Here is an 8,845-nt window from a genome sequence, read left to right on the forward strand (position 1 = left end):
CTCTCACCAACAACAAATTTCAACAGTCGACGCTTACGGTCCGCATAACTCTGATGTCTACTCTGGGCTGTCCTGAGACTATCTTGAATCACCCTCACATGATCTAAAGCCTCTCGCATCAAGTCTGTATCGTGCGGCCTGGGCTTTGTATACTCAAACCAACCAACTGGAGAGCGACAATGCCTACCATATAAGGCCTCGAATGGGGCCATCTGAATATTCGAGTGGTAGCTATTGTTGTACGCAAACTCTACCAAAGGAAAATAATGGTCCCACTGACCCCCAAAATCCTTAAACACAAGCCCGCAACATGTCCTTAAGAACCTGAGTCGTGCGCTCGCACTGACCATCAGTCTGCGGGTGGAAAGCTGTACTAAGGTCAACACGGGTACCCAACTCATCCTGGAAGGTCCTCCAGAAGCTAGATGTGAACTGTGGTCCCCGGTCTGAGATGATGGAAACAGGCACACCATGAAGACGACCCACCTCTCGAATGTAGATACGGGCTAACCTCTCAGCACTGTAGGAAGTATGGACAGGAATGAAGTGTGTTGACTTGGTAAATCGATCCACGATGACCCAAATACTATCAAGACCATGGCAAGTGCGGGATAATCCTACAACGAAGTCCATGGTGATCCTCTCCCATTTCCACTCAGGAATGGGGAATCTCTGAAGCTCGTCAACAGTCCTAAAATGCTCGGCCTTAACCTGCTGACAACTCAAGCAACGCGATACATAATCCGCAATATCTCTCTTCATGCCGCTCCACCAGTAGTGCTGTCTCAAGTCTCGATACATCTTAGCTGTGCCCGGATGAATAGAATATTTGGACTCATGGGCCTCGGTAAGAATCATCTGAATCAAACCCCCAACTCTTGGAACACAAAGTCGATCACCAAATCGTAAAACCCCATCTAAATCTAAGGTAGCTAGGCCGGTGTCACCTCTCAAAACTCGATCTCGAAGTGCTACTACGTCCTCATCCTCAAACTGACGGCTACGAATGCGATCCAGCAGAGATGACTGAGCATCCACATAAGCTAGTACACACCGGGAATCAGAGATATCAAGCCGTATCATCCAGTTAGCTAAGGACTGGATGTCCAAAGCTAATGGTCGCTCCGTAGTAGAAAGAAAGGCTAGACTACCCATACTCACTGCCTTCCGACTCAAGGCGTCTGCTAGTACATTCGCCTTGCCCAGATGGTAGAGAATAGAGAGGTCATAGCCCTTCAGGAGCTCAATCCAATGCCGCTGTCTCGAATTAAGATCCCTGTGGCTCATAATGTACTGAAGGCTCTTGTGATCAGTATAGATCTCGCATCGAACTCTATACAGGTAATGCCTCCAAATCTTAAGGGCAAAAACTACCGCCACGAACTCTAAGTCATGAGTGGGGTAGTTGCGCTCGTGTGGCTTAAGCTTCCTCGACGCATAAGAAAAAACGCGGCCCTGCTGCATCAGTACACAACCCAAACCAATGCCGGATGCGTCACAATAAACAGTAAACCCCTCACCCTCAACTGGAAGAGTCAATATAGGAGTGGTGGTAAGCAACTCCTTAAGCCTCAGAAAGCTCCTCTCACACACCTCCAACCACACAAACGGAACATCCTGGCGAGTCATCCGAATCAAAGGCGCTGCAATAGAAGAAAATCCCTCAACAAAACACCTGTAGTAGCCTGCCAATCTGACGAAGCTACGAATCTCAGTCATAGAGGTGGGCCTGGCCCAATCACGAATGGACTCAATCTTAGCGGGATCTACCATAATGCCAACCTTAGATACCACGTGACCCAAGAATGCTACGGACTCAAGCAAAAACTCGCACTTTGAGAACTTGGCAAAAAGTCGCTGGCCTCTCAAAGTCTGGAGCACTATCCTCAAATGCTGCTCATGTTCCTCCCGGCTACGCGAGTATACTAGAATGTCATCTATGAAGACTATGACAAACGAATCCAAGTACGACCTAAACACCCTAGTCATCAAGTCCATGAACGTGGCAGGGGGTTAGTCAACCCAAAGGACATCACTACGAACTCATAGTGGCCGTAACGAGTCCTAAATGCAGTTTTAGGGACGTCCGCTGCCCTAATCCTCAACTGGTGATAGCCGGATCTTAAATCAATCTTAGAAAATACCACGGCACCCTGAAGTTGGTCAAATAGATAATCAATCCTAGGCATGGGGAAACGGTTCTTCACCGTCACCTTGTTCCCTGTAGTCGATGCACAATCGCAGTGTACCATCCTTCTTCTTCACGAAGAGGACTGGGGCACCCCAAGGCGATACACTAGGCCGAATGAATCCCTTATCTAAGAGATCCTGAATCTGAACACTGAGCTCCTTGAGCTCTACGGGGGCCATACGGTACGGTGGTATAGAAATGGGCTTAGTGCCCGGCTCTACTTCAATAGGAAAGTCAATGTCACGATCAGGAGGGAGACCAGGCAGATCAGGAGAAAACACATCTGTAAACTTTCGAAAAATAGGTACCGAATCAACGATAGGAACCCCCCTACTAACATCTCTATCATAAGCTAAATAAGCCAAACACGCGCTACCATCAACCTCTGGGCCCGAACAAAAGATATAACCCCAACTGGCGTGCGACTACAAGAGCCCCGCCACACCACCGGTGGAATACTAGGCACGGCTAAAGTAACGGTCTTGGCATAGCAAACCAAGATCGCACGATGGGGGGGATAACCAATCCATACCCAAAATCAAATCAAAATCCACCATGTCAAGCAAAATGAGATCACCCGTTGCATCTGAATAGTCACCAAACAGGATCTAAATACCTAATCCACTACTAAAGACTCACCTACCGGGGTCGAAACAGGAAACGGCTCAACCAATAACTCTGGGCTAATACTCAATCGAGGAGCACAATAAACAAATATATAAGAATAAGTAGAGCCTGGATCAAATAAGGTGAATGCGGGTTGATGGCATAATAACACTGTACCTGTGATAACATCGTCCGAGGTCTCAGCATCTGCTCTAGCTGAAGCTGCATAAAAGTGGGCCTGTGCTCCACTACCCTGTGCATCAGCTCTGCCCCCTAACCTGCCTCCTCGGGGACCACCCTCCCCACACTCATTGCACCCGTGGGACTGTCGACTGAGAGCTGGAGGTCGGCTACTCCGGCCAGAAGAGCCCATCTGAGAACTATCTCGGCCCCGACTAGGATCGGCACTAAAACCAATAGGGCGGTGCCGATCACCCTCCGATGCCTGGAGAGTGGCCTGGAAGGGGCGACGAGACTGACCCGACTGAAACCTCTGCTGATATCTTTCATAGGACTCTCGGGGTCTGAAACGGCGCCTATCATGACTATCCTCTTGTCTAGCCCTCTTGTCGCTGCCCTCTTGGGCCTCGCAATGGAGCTGCTCAATAGTGCGGACATGGTCCAATACATCCAGAAATGAGCGGCCCGCTGAGACTAAAGACTGAGTCTCAATCCGCAATTGTAGTCTCAAACCCCGAACAAAACAACGAACCCTCTCCTCCTCAGTAGATAATATCATGGCGGCATACTTGGAGAGCTCGTGGAATCGGGCCTCATACTCTGATACTGTCATGGAGCACTGCACTAACCGAGTAAAATGATCTCTGAGTTGATCTCTGATGCTTCTGGGAATAAATCGGGCCAAGAAGGCCTCTGAAAACTCAGTCCATGTGACCGGTGGAGACCCAGCTAGCCTGGTCTCTAAGTATGAACGACACCACTGCCTGGCGGGACCGTCTAGCTGGTAAGCGGTGAAGTCTGCTCCTTTCGACGCCATAAAACCCAAAGTCTGTGGCCGCTCGCGGCAATCAAGTAGAAACTCGTGGGCATCCTCACCCACAGCCCCAGAAAAACGCCGCGGTGATAGTCTAAGGAACACCCCGAGCATCTTCTTCTCCCGAAGTGGCATGACGCCCTCCAACTCGTAAGGCTGAACAACCGGTGCCACTGGTACAGGCTGGCCCTGTGGTACAGAAGCGGCTGGAGCTGGGTCCTGCTGCCTACCCCCAATGGCAGCTAGTATCTATATGAGCATCCCCTGCATACCTGGAGCTGCTACAGGCTCGGGCGGTGGTTGGGCTAGTTTTGGGCCCATCGTTGCTGTTGTGCTGCAGCTGTTGGTGGCTCTATCACCGGCTACGGAGTTTGCTCTCGGTCCTGGGCTGGTGCTGCTCTAGGTTGGCCTCTACCCCTAGCTGGGGCACTACCACGCGTGCGAGCCATCCTTGTAAAGGAAGGAAACAAGTAAGATTTTCAGAAACCGATAAGACACACAATGCACGACAGTGATACAAAAGCGACACGTTCCTAAAGACATCCTATAGCCTCCCGAAGATAAGTAACGGACGTCTCCGTACCGATGTGCAGGACTCTACTAGACGTTAGCTCTGTACAAGTGAGACTGACGAACCTAGGGCTTTGATAGCAATTTGTCAAGACCCAATTTCTCAGGTCCTGATGGCGCCTACTATATGACCCACCAGTAGGCAAGCCGACCCATATCCCGGAACTCGAAGTAATGGGATGTCATGGTAGAAAACAACCAATCAACCTAAAATAGGAATAAATATAACAAGAACATGCAGTGAACGGGCGGAAGCGACTAGACCTATATACACAAAATGAATTTCTCCCAAAACCTGGAAGTCACAAGTACAGAGCTACTAACAAAAGTACAAGTCCTAAAAGTGGACCACAGAAACAAGTTGTCTCAAAGGCAAAATACAAGCAAAAGTAAGTAGAGAAGGAGAAGGGTAAATCCAGGACGTTCTGTGCTCACCCTTGCCTCCGATCACGACCGCAGGTGGCTCGAATCAACGTCGGTAGCTAGTACTCGAATCTGCATCACGAAAATGATGCAGAGTGTAGTATGAGTACCAAATCAACATGTACCCAGTAGGCGTCAGGCCGACTGAGCAAGATAAGCAAAAGTGAACTGAAATGCAAACAAAGGGTCACAATCAAGGGCAAAAGAGTAGTAAATGTGGGTATGTACACGAGTGTATAGGTAACTAAGACAAGGAATCTAACTAACTCCGTGGGGCTCGCATAAACCTGACAGATGCACCGGCAGTTGAAGTAAAATAATGGAGCTATAAGGTCTACCACAATATTACCAATTTTCGGATTTTAACTGAACCATTCCCAATTATATTCCAAGATCTCATTACGTCCCAGGCTTTAATCGGAACATCTCCAACCTCCAAAACCTCAACCTACATATGAGAGTAATCAGGACTAAACTGACGCTTCAGTAAGGAATTAGGAATGCACCACGTGCAAGCTGGACCACAGACTCGAACCGGGTACTATAGCTAATGAGTCAACCTATATCAACTGGACCACGGACTCGAACCGAGTGCTGTAGCCAAAGGTCTGGCACGGGTAGGCTGGACCACGAACTCTAACCGGGTACTGTAGCCAAAATCACATCACAGGTAAGCTGGAGCACGGACTCTAACCGGGTACTGTAGCCAAAATCATATCACAGGTAAGCTGGACCACGGACTCTAACCGGGTACTGTAGCCAATAAAAAAGCAGGGCATTATGGATACAGGGTCATAAGCTGAGTTACCGCCTAGCTAAGGCTCAGACTATCAGACTCAGGTCTGCTATATCAGTCTAACAGGAGCTGACCGCCCGAAACGACGTCGGAAAAAGTTCTACTGCCTAACGGCATCCAAAACCTAGCAAGTCTATGAAAACACTAGTCTAAGCCTAGACTAAGGCCAAACATACTTCAAATCAATATTATCATATACACCACAAGATATAGATATTCAATAATATCAAGAGACATGCTGTCATAATCCAACACTTTCCCGAAATAAGGTCTAAGGCAGGAATTATAGAAATTTAGCATCCTCGACACCGGAACCCGTCCATACTCTAGCAAATCAATAAAAAATTGCCTAAACATGCTCAATCTAGTGTCATGCTGTCATAATTCAACAATTTCCCGAAATAAGGGCTAAGGCAGGAATTATAGAAATTTAGCATGCCCGACACCCGAACCCCTCCATACTCAAGCAAATCAATAAACAATTGCCTAAACATGCTCAATCTCACGAGGGGGAAGCCAAAGCCTACCTGAAAGCCGATCACGCGTGCTCCAACTCACGGTACCCGAGTTTTTCCCCTCCGAACGGTCTCCAAATGCTTCCCCACTATCAAAAGGTTAATCACCTCGTCATTATGAATATGTTGACACCAAAATTATATTTTTCGGAGACGGACCGAAATTGGATGTAAATCGGGATTGTGGGACCCACAATTGGAATCCCGAAAATGAATCCGTGAAAACGTCCCAAATACATGACTAAACTAATACCCCAAAATTTAGCACAAAAAGATGCCTAAAACATAGCAAATCAGCCCCCAACAATTAAAATCATTAATAAAGTCTTGACTTACGACTTGGTAGCCCCTTGATCACTAATATCTGGAGAAACGAGACCCTTCCAACCAAAAAATATTATACCACGACGATCCTTGCAAAAAAATCTACAAGTTAGCCTCAAGAATGAATCAGAACGGACCTAAGATGATCAAGATCTAACCTTTCAAAGTTCAACAACAATTCATTCCGAAAAATCACTCTAGCAGTAGCTAAATTCGATTCCTTACCTCAAACGAAGGCTCCCCTCGCATTTCTGAGCTCAGCTCTAAATTCCGCACGAAATTCTCTTGAAATTAGCCTTTTGAATCACCTAATTTGAGCTTAAAATGGAGGAGATATCTATGTTTGAAGATGAGGGAAAAAATGGACGAAAATTGTCCTTAAACCTGGAAATTTTCAACAACCAACACGCTGCCACATGGCGTCGCGTGGCTCTGCCACGTCACCACCGCGTTAGAATTCAACAACTCTTCAAACTTATATTTCGGACTCGTTCGGAATCGTAAAAATACAAACCATATACGGAATCTGATTGGAAATGATATTTCGGACTCAACGGTGAAGTTGGAATTTCCATTGGAGATCGTTTCGATGAAAAGTGGGTCCCACACCCAGTATCGTTTTGAGCCAGATTCCACAACGGGCACCTAAAGCCTCGGGAAGTGAACAAAGGGTCGTTCTAGACAAAAAATGATATTCCGAAGCTAACCTAGCTGTCAGAATTTTCATCTGAGCACGTCTTCCAAGAATGTTCACCAAAGTCAACTTTTCAAGTTATAAAATCTCCAAAACAGGGAAACGGGCCTAAAACCCAAACGAACGACCAGGCGATCGAACAGTCAGTGCCAGCAAGTCATAAATGACCTGGGGTCGCTACAGGAACGCTCTAAACGATGGAATGAATGCTTTAATTTAAAAATGACCTGGAGGGTCATTACAATATCCACTACTAAAAAAACTTTCGTCCGCGAAAGTAAGAGTCAAGAAGTACCTGAAGGCTCAAACAAGCTGGGAAACTGCTCTCACATCTCCTGCTCGGTCTCCCAGGTAGCCTCCTCAACTGGACGATGTCTCCAATGGACCTCAATCACAGGAATGGCTCTGGAACGCAACCGTCTGACATCTCTGGCCAAAATAGCAACTGGCTCCTCAATGTATCTCAAAATGTCATCCAAGTCAACTGCATAATACTGAATCACATAGGACTCATCTGGAACATACCGGCGCAACTTCGAAACATGAAAAACTGGGTGAATAGATGAAAAGGCCGGGGGCAAAGCGAACTCATATGTGACCTCTCAGGTGAATAGCTAAAAAGGCCGGGGACAAAGCGAACTCATATCTGACCTCTCCAACTGTCCTCAATATCTCAAAAGAACCTATATACCTGGGGCTAAGTTTGCCCCGCATCCCAAATCTCATTACACCCTTCATGGGCGACACACGGAGGAATACACTATCACCAACAGCAAATTTCAACAGTCGACGCTTACGGTCCGCATAACTCTGATGTCTACTCTGGGCTGTCCTGAGCCTATCTTGAATCACCCTCACATGATCTAAAGCCTCTCGCATCAAGTCTGTATCGTGCGGCCTGGGCTCTGTATACTCAAACCAACCAACTGGAGAGCGACAACGCCTACCATATAAGGCCTCGAATGGGGCCATCTGAATATTCGAGTGGTAGCTGTTGTTGTACGCAAACTCTGCCAAAGACAAATACTGGTCCCACTGACCCCCAAAATCCTTAACACAAGCCCGCAACATGTCCTCAAGAACCTGAATCGTGCGCTCCCACTGACCAACAGTCTGCGGGTGGAAAGCAGTACTAAGGTCAACACGGGTTCCTAACTCATCCGGAAAGGTCCTCCAGAAGCTAGATATGAACTGTGGGCCCCGGTTGGAGATGATGGAAACAGGTACACCATGAAGACGAACAACCTCTCGAATGTAGATACGGGCTAACCTCTCAGCATTGTAGGAAGTATGGATAGGAATGAAGTGTGCTGTCTTGGTCAATCGATCCACGATGACCCAAATACTATAAAGACCACGGCAAGTGCGGGATAATCCTACAACGAAGTCCATGGTGATCCTCTACCATTTCCACTCAGGAATGGGTAATCTCTGAAGCTCGCCACCAGGCCTCAAATGCTCGGCCTTTACCTGCTGGCAGCACAAGCAACGGGAAACAAAGTCAGCAATATCTCTCCTCATGCCACCCCACCAGTAATGCTGCCTCAGATCACGATACATCTTCGCTGTGCCCGGATGGATAGAGAATAGAGAGGTCGTAGTCCTTCAGGAGCTCAATCCAACGACGCTGCCTCGAATTAAGGTCCCTCTGGCTCATGATGTACTGAAGACTCCTGTGATCGGTATAGATCTCACATCGAACTCCATACAAGTAGTGCCTCCAAATCTTAAG

This window comes from Solanum tuberosum, unplaced genomic scaffold, assembly GCF_000226075.1.
Source record: "Solanum tuberosum cultivar DM 1-3 516 R44 unplaced genomic scaffold, SolTub_3.0 scf00870, whole genome shotgun sequence".
In the NCBI taxonomy this organism is placed as follows: Eukaryota; Viridiplantae; Streptophyta; class Magnoliopsida; order Solanales; family Solanaceae; genus Solanum; species Solanum tuberosum.